General features: G+C 35.1%; 1 long non-coding RNA gene across 3 annotated transcripts in view; it reads left to right on the forward strand.

The window, feature by feature from the left end:
- LOC143679372 (uncharacterized) overlaps nt 1-14,130 on the forward strand; it is a 72,367-nt gene that overhangs the window by 13,542 nt on the left and 44,695 nt on the right. The gene's annotated exons all lie outside the window — the stretch shown is intronic.

Raw genomic sequence — 14,130 nt, forward strand, 5'->3', positions numbered from 1 at the left:
TGCTATAGCTATTGTGTTTTACATCTATAAGTGTTATAAAACCAATACATTATAAAATATGTAATTTGAAAAAATTAAGAAGAAAATGCTTATGTATATTTATTTACACAGCTATAGTGAATTTCTAAAGCTCTTTAACGTATTTTCAAGATCTGATTTTCACTCTAATATACTTTATTTTCTTTCATCTGAAGGACTCCCTTTAACATTTTTTGTAGTGTAATTTCCTTGGTTACAAACTCCTAGAATCCCATTATCAGAAATTGCCTTTATTTTGCCTTCATTCTTTTTTTTTTTTTTTTTACTTTTTTTATTGTATAGTATAACGTATATACAAAGCAAAAAAATAAAAAGCAATAGTTTTTAAACCATTCTTCAACAAGTGGTTAAGGAAAGATCCCAGGGTCGGTCATGGGCTACCAAACAATCCTCTCATATTTTTTCTTCTAGCTGCTCCAGAATGTAGGAGGCTAAGGGGCTTACATATATTTTAGCATCACAATTGACTTTTTTTTCCTTCTTTTTTGTGAAAAGTAACATATACACAAAAAAGCTATAAATTTCAAAGCACAGCACCACAATTAGTTGTAGAACATATTTCAAACTTTGACATGGTTTTTACTTCTAACTGCTTTAAAATAACTGGAGACTAAAAGAGATATCAATTTAATGATTCTGCATTCATATTCATTTGTTAAATCCTATCTTCTATGTATAACTCCACCTTCATCTTGGATCTTACCATCCCTCTCTTCAGGGTTGTTTGGGCTATGAGAATTATAAATTTTTGATATTGGAAGGAACTGTCATTAATATGGGGTAAAGAGATGGAACTATCTCAATGTCTAGAGAGGCTTGGCTAGGTTTCAGGATTTATTTGGACCAGGGACCCATCTGGAGCTTGTAGGTTTCTGAAAGGTTACTCTAGTACATGGAACCCTTGTAGAATCCTATATATTGGCCTATGTCTTCTTTATGATTGGCTGGAATGGCCATGGTTGGGGGTTGGCAGGTTATGATAGGTAGCAAGGTCTACCTGAAGCTTGCATAAGAGCAACCTCCAGCGTAGCCTCTCGACTCTATTTGAACTCTCTCTGGCACTGGCATTTATTAATTACACTTCTTTTCTCCCTTTTGGTCAGAATAAAATTGTTGATCCCATGGTGCCAGGTCTGGATTCATCCCTGGGAGTCATCTCCCATGTTTCCAGGAAGACTTTCACCCTGGATATCGTGTGCTACCTAAGGAGGGCAATGATTTCACTTGCAGAGTTGGGCTTAGAGAGACTGAGGCCACATCAAAGCAACAACAGAGACCCTCAGAAGTAACTCTTAGGCATACCTATAGATAGTCTAAGCTTCTCCGCTATCTACGTAAGCTTTACAAGAGTAAGCCTCATGATTGAGAGCATGGCCTATTGATTTGGGTGTCCCTAAAATTTGACACAATATCAGAGGATTCCCTGATGGTAAGGTTTAATAGTTCCATTGTTTTTCTCCCCTCCCTCAGGGGACTTTGCCAACACTTTTTGATTATCTGCTAAATATACTCTAGGATGTTTCCAGGCATTACAATAATTTATACTGGATTAAAGGACTTCTTTCTTATTGTGTGCTCCCTGTGTTTCAATTGTTCAAATGAGCTATACAGATAGGTTGAATTAGATGATGCACTACAGAAAATTTCAGTTCTAGATCAAATAAAACTTCCTTCCATTGGTCTCAAAGAGTATGTGTGGTTCTAAAATACTGACACTGTCTTCCTTACCCCTATGTTCTGAATTGCTTTAACCCCGATCTGTTTGTCTGTTTGGCTTCATTCTTTTTTTTTCTTTTTTTTTTTACATGGGCAGGCAATGGGAATCGAACCCGGGTCCTCTGGCATGGCAGGCGAGCATTCTTGCTTGCTGAGCCACCGTGGCCTGCCCTGGCTTCATTCTTATCTCTAAGTATCAGATTATATATATATATATATATATATATATATATATATATATATATATATAAAACACCCTCTCAAAATCCAGAAATAATAATCACCACTCCAGACTCAATGTGTCTGCTCTAAAAACTTACAATCCAGGCCGCTGCTTTCTTATAAGCATTTTCTAAAGGTGACCATACCATTCTTGTTCTTTTTTATCTGACATATTTTATCTCACCAAATGTTCCACATGTTCATTCACATGATTGCATACTTACCAACTTTATTCCTTTGTGTAGTAGCACAACCTTCATTCATAAGTATACACCATCGTTCGCCAATCTACTTCTCTGTCAGTGCATCCTTCAGCCACCTGCATTCATCAGGCATCATGTAGAAGGCCCAAAGTCCACAGTCCATCAACATTCTCAATTACAGATAATTTCATTGTTTTTGAGAGACAGAAAACCAATGCACAACACCCTCACCTAATAGGAAATCTAAACCTCCTCTTAACTCTTCTTCCTCACCCAGTTGTTTACCTCTGCTGTTGCTGTGGCAGTGCTGATGGTTTCCTTTTGAACATAGCTTATAGCATGCAATAGCATTTATCCCCCTGTACCCAGGACTTAAATGCTTTTTATACAAGAATCATATCTTTAAAGTAATTCTTACAAGAACCCATTCATATTTCTAGTGTGAGTCAGTGGGACAGTAGGTTTATACAACCCATTTCAATCTTGTTTATCTTCAATATGGTAATATTACTTCTAGACCCACTAGAGAATCACCTTCACTCCTATCTATTCCCTTATACTGGAATTCAACCTCATTAACTAACAGTTCACCCCATCTCTAGTTTCTATGTATGTCTAAGTCCCCTATATTCTGTATTATAAGCCGCTGATTATAAAAGCGGAATCATGCAGTATCTATCCTTTGTGTCTGATAATTTGTTTCAGCATTTTGTACTCAAGCTTCATCCATCTAGTCATGTGCTTCAGGACATCATTTTGTCTTACTGCTACAAAATATTCCATCATATGTATATACCATAGTTTGATGATCCACTCATTTGTTGATGGGAATTTGGTTTGATTCCATCTTTTGGCTATTGTGAATAATGCTGCTATGAACATGGGTGTGCAAATGTGTGTTTGTGTTATTGCTTTCAGCTCTTCTGGGTATATACCAAGCAGCGCTACTGCTGGGTCATAGGGAAACTCAATATTTAGTTTCCTAAGAACTGCAAAACAGTCTTCCATAGTGCTGCACCATTATACATTTCCCCCAGCAGTGCATAAGTTTCCCAATTTCTCCATATCTTCCCCAACATTTATAGTTTCCTGTTTGTTTAATAGAAGCCATTATTATAGGTGTGAGATGGTATCTCATTGTAGTCTTCATCTGCATCTTCCTTACAGCCAATGAAAATGAGCATCTCTTCATGTGCTTTTGAGCCATCTGTATTTGCTCTTCAGAAAATGCCTATTCACATCTTTAGCCCATTTTATAATTGCGTTGTTTGTTCTTTCGTTGTTGAGTTGTATGATTTTTTTGTATATACAGAAAATGAAACTTTGTCCAATATGTGATTTCCAAATATTTTCTCCCATTGAGTTGGCTGCCTGTTCATCTTTTTGACAAAGTCTTTTTAGGTGCAGAAGTATTTGATTTTGAGGAGTTCCCATTTGTCTGTTTTTTTCTCTTGTTGCTTGTGCTTTGGTTGTAAAATTTAGGAAGCCAACTCCTATTACTAGGTCTTGAAGATGTTTTCCTACATTTTCTCCTAGAACCTTTATGGTGCTAGTTTATAGTTAGATGTTTGACCCACTTTGTGTTAATTTTTGTGCAAGTTATAAGTTAGGGGTCCTCTTTCATATGCTTGGCTATTGATATCCAGTTCTTCCATTCCCAAATATTGAAGACTATTTTGTCCCAGTTCAGAGGATTTGGGGGTCCTGTCAAAAATTAGTTGACTATAGATTTGGTGGTCTATTTCTGCACTTTCAATTCAATTCCACTGGTCAATGCTTTTATCTTTGTTCCAGTACCGTGCTGTTTTGACCACTGTGGCTTTATAATAGGTTTTAAAACTAGGCTTTTTAATAGGTTTTAAAGTCAAGGAGGGTTGATCCTCACGCTTTGTTCTTTGTGTTTTTTTAGGATGGTTGTTGCTATTTGTGGTCTCTTTCCCTTCCAGATTAATTTGGTAGTTAGCTTTTCCAACTATTCAAAGTAAGTTGTTGAGATTTTGATTGGTACTATGTTGAATCTGTAGATATAATAATTGACATCTTTACTATGTTTAGTCTTCCTATCCATGAACAGGGAATGTCTTTCCACCTATTTAGATCTCCTTTGATTTCTTTTGGCAATGTTACATGGTTTTCTTTGTACAAGTTCTCTACATTCATTCTTAAGAATTTGATTTTTGTAGTTGCTATTTTGTATAGAATTTTTTCCTTAACTTACACTTCAACTAGCTCATTGCTTGTGTGTAGAAATGTTACTGATTTTTGTACATCAATATTATATCCCACCACCTTGCTGAATTTGTTTTTAGCTCAAGTAATTTTGCTGTAGATTTCTCAGGATCTTCCAAGTATAGTATCATATCATCTGCAAATAATGAGGGTTTTACTTTCCCTTTCCAATTTGGATGTCTTTGATTTCTTTTTCCTGCCTGATTGCTCTAGTTAGAACGTCTAGCACATGTTGAATAATAGTGGCTACAATGGGCATCCTTCTCTTGTACCTGATCTTAGGGGAAAGGCTTTCAGTCTCTGTCCATTGAGTACAATGCTGGCTATTGGTTTTTCATATATTCCTTTTATCATATTGAGTTAGTTACATTTGATTTCTATCTTTTGGAGTGTTTTCATCAGAAAAGGGGGCTGAATTTTGTTGAATGCTTTTTCAGCATTAATCAAGATGATCATGTGATTTTTTCCATTTTGATTTGTTAATGTGCTGTATTACATTAATTGATTTTCTTGTGTTGGACCATCCTTGAATTCCCTGCTATAAACTCCACTTGGTCATGATGTATAATTCCTTTAATGTGCTGTTGAATAGATTTGCTAATATTTTATTGAGAATTTTTTGTAATTGCGTTCATTAGGAAGATTGGCCTGCAGTTTTCCTTCCTTATAGCATTTTTATCTGGTTTTGGTTTTAAAATGATATTAGCTTAGGGAGGGCCATGGTGGCTCGGCAAGCAGAGTTCTCGCCTGCCATGCCAGAGACCTAGGTTCAATTCCTGGTGTCTGCCCATGCAAAAAAAGAAAGAAAGAAAGAAAGAAAAAGGATATTAGCTCCATAAAATGAGTTAGGTAGAGTTCCTTTTTCCTCAATTTTTGGGAAAAGGTTGAGTAGGATTGCTTGTAGTTCTTTATGGAATGTTTGGTGAGATTCCCCTGTGAAGCCATCTGGCCCTGGACTTTTCTTTGTAGGAAGATTTTTGATGATTGATTAAATCTCTTTACTTGTGATTGGTTTGGTAAGGTCTTTAATTTCTTCCAGAGTCAGTGTAGCTTGTTTGTATCCCCAGGAATTTGTCCATTTCATCTATGTTGTCTAGTTTGTAGGAATATAGTTGTTCATAGTATCTTATTATGGCCTCTTTTGTTTCTTCAGGGTCTGTGGTAATGCACCCCTTGCCATTTCTGATTTTGTTTATTTACATCCTCTCTCTTTTTTTTCTTCGTCAGTCTTGCTAGTAGTTAATCAATTTTATTGTTTTTCTCAAAGAACCAATTTTTGTTTTTATTGATTACTTCTATTGTTCTTTTGTTCTCCCATTCATTTATCCCTCCTTTCATCTTTGTTATTTCTCTTCTCCTATTTGCTTTGTGGTTAATTTGCTGTACTTTCTCAGGTTTCTTCAGGTTTGCTGTTAAGTCCTTGATTTTGCTCTTTCATGTTATTTAATATGGGCATTTAGGGCAATAAATTTCCCTCTCAGTACAGCCTTTGCTGCATCCCATAAGTTCTGATAAGTTGCATTTTCTCATTTTCAGTCATTTCCAGGGAGCTACTTACTTCTCTAGCATTTTTTTCTTTGACCCACTGGTTCTTTTAGAGTGTGCTATTTAATCACTGTATATTTGTGAAAGTTCTCATTCTTTGGTGATTATTGAGATCCAACTTCATCCCATTGTGACCAGAGAATGTGTTTTGAATAATTTCAATATTTTTTAATTTATAAAGATCTGTTTTGTGCCCCAGATATGACCTATCCAGGAGAATCTTCCATGAGCACTAGAGAAGAATACATAACCTTGTGTTTTGTGGTGAAATGACCTATATATGTTTGTTAGGTCTAATTCATTTATCAAGTTATTTAACTTCTCTATTTCATTATTGATCTTCTGTCTTGTTATTCTAGCTATAGAGGAGAGTGGTGTATTGAAGTCTTCTATTATTGTTGTTGAAATATCTATCACTCCCTTCAGTTTTACCAGTGTCTGTCTCATGTACTTTAGAGTTCTTTGACTGGGAGCATAAACATTTATTCTTGTTATATGTTCTTTGTGAATTGACCTTTTAATTAGTATATAGTGCCCTTCTTTGTCTCTTATGATGTCTTTACATTTAAAGTTTATTTTGTCCAATATTAGTATAGTTACTCTTGCTTTCTTTTGTTTACAACTTGTATGGAAAATCCATTTCCATCCTTTCACTCTCAATCTCTTTGTATCCTTGTGTCTAAGATGAGTGTTTTATAAGCAGCATAGAGCTGGGTTATGTTTCTTAATCGATTCTGCCAATCTGTATATTTTAATTGGTAAACTTAGTCTGTTAACATTCAAAGTTATTACTGAAAAGATGTTTCTTGATTCCACCATCTTATCTTTTTTTAATTTTATTTGCCAGGTCTATATATTCTTTTCACTCTCTCTCTCTTTGTATTCTGTCTGGGTCTTTCTCTTTCAGGATCTTGAATATGTCATATTACTACCTTCTTGCCTCTGGGGTGCTAGTTGGGTAGTAGCCTGAACTCACTCTTATTTGATTTCCCTTGTATGTAGTAGACTGTTTTTCTCTTGACACTTTCAGGATTTTCTGTTTCTCATCAACATTTGACAGACAGATTAGTGTGTGCCTTGGGGAAGTCTTATTTGTTTTTATTCTGTTTGGTGTTCTTTGGGATTCTCTGACTTGTATATTTATGTCCTTTATGAGGGTTGGGAAATTTTCCCCGATTATATCCTCAACTACTCTTCCTGGACCTTTACTCCTCTCTTCTCTTTCTAGGACATCAATGATTCTTATATTTGTGTGCTTTGTTTTGTCTATCATTTCCCTGAGTTTCCATTCAATTTTTTCTCTTTTTTGCCATTTACTGTTTTGAGTTTTCAAAGTAAATTATCTTCTCTTCTATATCACTTATTCTTTCTTCTGTCTCTTCAAATCTGTTGTTGTGTGCCTCTAGAATATTTTTCATTTGGTCAACAAAGTCTTTAATCTCTGTGATATCCACTATTTTTCTATTTATTCTTTCAAATTCTTCTTCATGTTTTTCTACTGTCTTCTTGACCTCTTTTATGTCATTTGCTATCCCACTTATTTTATTATGTATTGTTGTATGAACATCTTTGATCAGTTGTTCCATCATCTATGTCTCCTTTGGCGTTTTAATTTGGTTATTACACAGGGCTGTATCTGTCTGTATTGTGATATGCTTAGTGATCTTCTGCTGTTTTCATGGCATGCAAATATTTTAATTGATTTACTTTAGGAGTTGATTTCTTTCAGTAGTCTAAGGCCTTGTGTTGACAGGATGGTTGTACAGCAGGGACCAGGGTACAGGTTGGGCACTCTGTGTGGTGATTTGTTTCAAGGCGGGTATAGGCACAGGTTGGGAATGTTACACTGATGCTCATGAATGTGGGTGCCCAGTAGACAGGGAGGATGTAGCTGTGCAGTTGCACTGGTCTGGGAGGCATAACCCTGGTGTGTGCTTGTTTAAGGCACAGGGCCCTGTGTAGTGCTGTGGCAGCAGGTCAGTGTTATGCCTTCATGGATTGGGGGCAAATGTGACCTGTCAGCACTTTCTCAGTGCTGGTAAGTGTGTCTGAGGGACGTGTGCATGTGAGGTTCTAAGACTGCTGCAAAGTGCTGTTCCCAGAGTTGAATGATGCAATTGGGGACCCATGCTCATGCATGGACCTGGGAGTACTGTAAACAGATGTGCAGAGCTCAGCTGGGGTTAAGTGATGCTGTGTAACACTATGGGTGTGGGGGGCAGGGGTAGACTAGGTATGGAGGTTAGTACCTGCAGCCTTTATGCACTGGCAACAGCCTACAGGGAACAGGGAGTGGGAGGTAGTGCTTGGGAGGGGTGAAGGAGAGGTGGGTTGGGCTGCACTTGGGGTGGGGGTGTGGGGCAGGTACATGCACTGGGGGATGGTAGGGTGTGGGCCCCATGAGCATGGGGAATGGGAGCGGATGAGGGGGTTTCTGTGGATGGGGTGTGGGGTGAGTCACTGCTCATGGGGCTGCACTGGCGAGGGTAGAGCACCCAAGGAACGTGGCTTGGCTTACTTCCTAGTTCTGGGCTCCAGTCCATGCATTCCCGTGGTGGCTCTGTGGCTCTGTGCCTCCACACCAGGCTCCAGCTTTCTGACTATCAGTTCCTTGGCCTCTGCAACCAGGGCTACTGCATTTGGTGCAGAAGGCTGTCCCAGGTCAACCGCACTCCTGAACTGCTGCCTCAGTTGCCCTCCTGCTCCTTCTCTTACTTTTCCATGGAGTAGGGCTAAGCTCAAGCTACTCTAGTTGGCCATCTTCCTGGAAGTCTTGCTTTCATTCTTAAATGATAAACTTGTTTGATATAGAATTTATAATAGCTTTACTTTTTAGCACTTTAAATATTTACTTATATTTATGGCATTTATTTAAACCATCATTATTTACATTTATGCAATGCATCCTCTTTTCTCTAGCTGCATTTAAGATTTTTCTTAATTGTTAGTCTACTTCAGGAGTTTAATTACGATGTCCTTAGGTACTTTTTTTTATACTTATTCTTTTTACAGTTTCTAACCTTTTTAGTTTTATCATCAGATTTTATCAAATTTTGGAATTTTTCAGTCAATACCACTTCTAATATGTTTTTCTCCCTCATTCATTTTTTCTTTCCCTGCAGCGACTCCAAACAAATGTGTATTAGACTTTTTGGCATTGTCCCGTGGCACATTAAATCAGTTTTGTTTATTTTTCTTTAAATTTTTCTTCTATTGTTTTTGTCCATTTTTTTTAATCTTCAAGTTTAACTCTTTCTTCTGTCATCTTTATTTTACTATTAGTCCATATAGTGAATTTTTAATTTATATTTGGCATTTTTCAATTCTAACATTTCAATATTTTCTTTAACTTTCCTATTTTTTGCTGAACCATTATCTTTGCACTTATTACGTCTTTTTATCTCATAGGTAGATAGTTACAATAGTTGTTTTAAAGTCCTTGTCTGTTAATTTCATTATCTGGGTCATCTCAGTGTTGACAATTGTTTATTGCTATTTCACTCATATATAGGTCACCTTTTTTATGACTTCATTAAGTAAAATTTTTATTGTAAATTGGGAATATGTATTTTACATTGCAGACAATCTATGCTGGATTACAAAACTAAAGGAAGAATTGTTTTAACTATATTATATTTTCTTGAACATTGTCATCTTTCTAGAATAGATGATTATTAATTTAATTAAGTTTAATCTGGAAACTTTGTAAGCTACACTCCATTCCAGCTCAGATATCAACTAAGACTGATTTATGTCTTTCCAGTTCATGAATGGTTCAGAGATCACCTTTTACAGACTCATGGTTCTAGTTTTACAGATAATTTGAAGTTTCCTTTTCAGTTGACTCTTTTATGCAACCTACCCTTCACTTTCTAGCATAGGAAATCTTATCATGTCATTTCTCACTAAATCTGTCTGTGTTGGTTCACTCTTGAGTCTTCAGGTTTTTTTTTTTTTAAACTTTGTCCCGTAAGGGTTGCTCTCTCTTTATTTGGGTGAAAAAGCTTGTTAGGATCTGTTGTTATTTGTTTTTCTCTTTTGTAGTGATAAATTACTATTTTTTTTTAATTTATCATAGCAGAGTTGATAGTACAGTTTTTAAAAATAGCACAGAACCCTATAATATTAACACCGGAGACACATTTGAGTACAGAGTCTCAGAGAGTATTTAATAGTTGTAAAGGAATCCATTTTTACCTCTGCTTATTAATTAAATTATTAATATTTTACTCTTTACAGTAACTGATCTACTATAGAGAAATCAGTAAGTATCATGATATTTGAGAAACACTATATCCTCCATCAATAATTGAATATTCACCTGTGGAGTATGTTTATAAAAGAGACATTATTTCAAATTTAAAACCAACATATCTGTGGTTTGCAGTTTCAAAACTTTTAAAAAATGCTTTGGTGACTCACAACATTACATTAGAATATAGCACTAAAGAAGTATTTTTATGATGTGACATTCTAGAAGGAACTAGAATACTCCTTTTAAATTCCTTTATTGTTTAAATCAAATTGAATTTTCCTAGAAGAAAAACCTAATTGAATGCATTGCAATCGTTTATAAAATATAGAAATGTATAATTTTATAAAGCTAATATACACAAACATGAAAAAAGCTTTCTCCTAAGAATAGATCATGTAACTAAAGATCTTAGTGGGTGCTGAAAAATGCGTTAATAATGATATTTTCAATTAGCTTCTATTGCTTGACCACACTTCTAAGGTGAGGCTTGTAGAAGGAAATTCATTGAGAAGGGACATTAGCTGTTCAAAGTTTAGTTATTGAAGGGAAAATACATGTTATATTACCACAGAAATATATCTGGATTAGACCTCTTACGGCTTCAGTGAGGCAAATAAATAGGGCTTCAGCCTACCTCAGTGTCTTGAAAGCAGAAAGGGTGCACGCTGATCACTTAAATCAGTGACAATAGATGTTTTCCTGCAGCTTCTAATAAAAGTGTCCGGTCTTGGTGGATTTGATAAGGCTCATAAATACAGGCATGGAACTATACTAATTCATGAAATCCTTCTCAACAACAATTAACAGAGGTTTCAATTTAGCAAATTCCTTTCCAAAGACTGCAAAAGGAGGAAATATAATATGTCAAAATAGAAGCAAGCTTCAGGAGAGCAGATGCATATTTCCATTAAGAGAAATATGTTACATTTATTCTGTGTATTTATTTGAAATGTTTTCTGTGCTAGCCATTTTAAGAATGTTTCTAACATGCGGAAATTCGCCTGGTTTACTTAGAGAAAGTAATAGTTTTTAATGTGAAGGAGTATTGTTAGCATTTTATAGAAAATCTTGTTTTCATTTGTAACTTTTTTCTTTTTTACATTGGCAGGCATCAAACCCGGGTCTCTGGCCTGGCAGGCGAGAACTCTGCCACTGTGCCACCATTGCCCGCACTGTGACGTTTTTATAAATTTCCTTTTTCGTGTGTTTGATTTTAAGTCATCCTATGACTTACTCAGAAAGAATGCATAATTTGAAGTGAACTCAATGAGCTAAGCATTGATGCTAAGGAATCATTAAAGTTTAGTAGGGATTTTGATTTTTTTGCTGTTCATCAACTATATTAGGTGCTGAGATCTTCTGTGTGGGGAGATTTTAATTACTAATCAATAGCTTTACTTGTTATAAGTCTGTTCAGATTTTCCATTTCTTCTTGAATCAATTTTGATAGTTTGTGTCTTCTAAAGATTTTTCCATTTAATTTGTTGTCTAATTTGTTGATGCAAAAGCATTCATTGCATTCTTTTATGATCTGATTTATTTCTATAGGTCTGTAGCTATACCCCTTCTTTCATTGTTGATTTTAGCAATTTGAGTATTATCTCTTTTTTGCTTAATCTTTCCAGTAAAATATTTCTCAATTTTGTTCATCTTTTCTATAAAGCAACTTTTTGTTTTGTGGATTGTCTCTATTTTTTAAATCTTGTTTAATTTATTTTTGCTCTAACCTTTATTCATTCATTTATTTGCTAGAAAAGTTTTAGTATGCCCTTCTTATGACTCTTAAAGTGAAAATTTGGATTGTTTATATGAGATTTTTTCTTTTGTAATATATATGTTCATAGCTAAACCATGCTCTAAGCACTTTTATTAGCTGTATCACTTGAGTTTTTGCATAATGTGTTTTCATTTTAATTCATCTCAAAGTACTTTCTATTGACCCATTTGTTTAGTTAGGAACATATTTATTAATTTTCACTTTAGAATATCCAAAATCCCCTTTTGTAGTTAGTTTCTAATTTCATTCCATTGTGATCAGAGAATACACTTTGTATTATTTAAATGATTAAAAACTTAATAAGCCTTATTTTAGGACCAGATAATCTTTGGATGATTAACATTTAACCATTGCATAATAGAATTTTTTTGTTGTTGTTACCTGTTGGTGATTGGAATTCCACAAAACTCAACTTTACTAGGAAAATAAGTTGTGATTTTCTCACTAGAAAATTACCATTACTGATGACTAAAATAAGTGTTTATTTAAAATAAGATGAACAAAACCTAGCAAACTTCATTTCCATCATCCTCAGATGGTCTAAAGTCTGAGAACTTTAATTCAAAATATCATAATAATGATAATCTGGGCATTTAATACTCTCTGACTTGCATTTTCAACATTTTCAATTGTCTTCCAATCCAGTTTTTTGGTATGATCTTACAGCAGAACTTCCAGCTCTGTATTTAACAGATCGTGTTACTGCATTCAGTCCTCCTTCTTTGCAATGCTAAAGGCATTCATTATTAAGGTATGGTAAAATTAGGTATATAGACAAAAGGAGGAAAAATTTGGAAACACGTTTTATTTATTGGTTAATCAAAATTCCCAGAGAATTACACAACATACCATGCTACCTAGAGCTCAATTGGATGCAGACCAACCATAAGTGGAAAGTAAAGGAGCAAGAGAAAACTATGGGCTGCAGCTTTTATTGTTGTCTCAAGGAGGATATTGGACAGTCAAACATACGATTAGTGGATATTACTTTGAATTTGGCACTTCTGTAAAAACCAGATCTGGGCATCTGGAAACTGGGGTGATGGGACAATGATTACCTTATCTCATGGGAGCAGCTGGGGGCTGAACAGTAGTGGTTCAGTCCATGTAATGGCAAAACACAAAATGGTGTTCTGAACTTGAGAAGAGTAATATATCCTCACTACCTTGTAAGTACAGACTGTATTCACCTTTGTAACCAAAACATAGAACAATTTTGAACACATAATAAACATAAATCTGTTTTAATTGGCTGAAAAATTAATACTGCCACTTTAAAAAAAACAGATAAATTAATGTGTGAGTGTGTGTGTATTTGTCCCTGAATATTGTTTTCCTCCTTGTTGCCCATATTTTGGGACAAACTAAGTATCTTTTAGGTCTTACCCAGTTGGAATCCTACCCAAATTTCTCTCTGAATGGTCAAATTTAAATACTGACCACTCATTTGAATTGCCGATATGAATTGTTGATGCATTTGTAAGAAGATGATACTATGCCTTAAGAATATTTTAAAAGTACTAACTCAAAAATGCCCATTTTCATTAGCATAGAACACTGTAATGTTTTTGCTTCTGTAATTGTCTTTTCTGATTTACAATTAGCATATGTCTGGTAAATAGCTAAATTCCAAGATGTTTTGTGATTTACTAACTCAGTTCATTTAAAATCCCTTATGTTTGAAGGGTTCTTCTGTTTTTATTTAACATTTCATTAGGTAAATGTAATCAATAATGGAAGTGGTGATTAGTCTACCTATGGGATTTACCAAATGCAGCAATGGGTAGAATTTGGATCACAGTGCTTCTTTACCATTCCATCTCACTGCTAATGAAATATCCTGTGTTTCTCCAACTCCAACAGTACTGTTTAGTCAATTCTCATATTGTGAATCTTCTGCCATTCTTGAATCTTTTGAGAAGTATGGCATCAAGGTCTAGGACTGATGCTTTTGATGGCATATTATATGTGCTATGAAAGCACCTTTGAATCACACACAGAATCATTAACACTGATACTTAATAATACCTCCTTCATTGCCAGAGAGCATCTTCCCTATTCTGAAGACTAAGTTTTCTTGGGAATATCTGAAGACATGTATTTTCTCACAGAGAAAACTCACAGCTTCATTTGTAACTACGTAA

Source organism: Tamandua tetradactyla, chromosome 4 (assembly GCF_023851605.1).
Source record: "Tamandua tetradactyla isolate mTamTet1 chromosome 4, mTamTet1.pri, whole genome shotgun sequence".
Taxonomy (NCBI): Eukaryota; Metazoa; Chordata; class Mammalia; order Pilosa; family Myrmecophagidae; genus Tamandua; species Tamandua tetradactyla.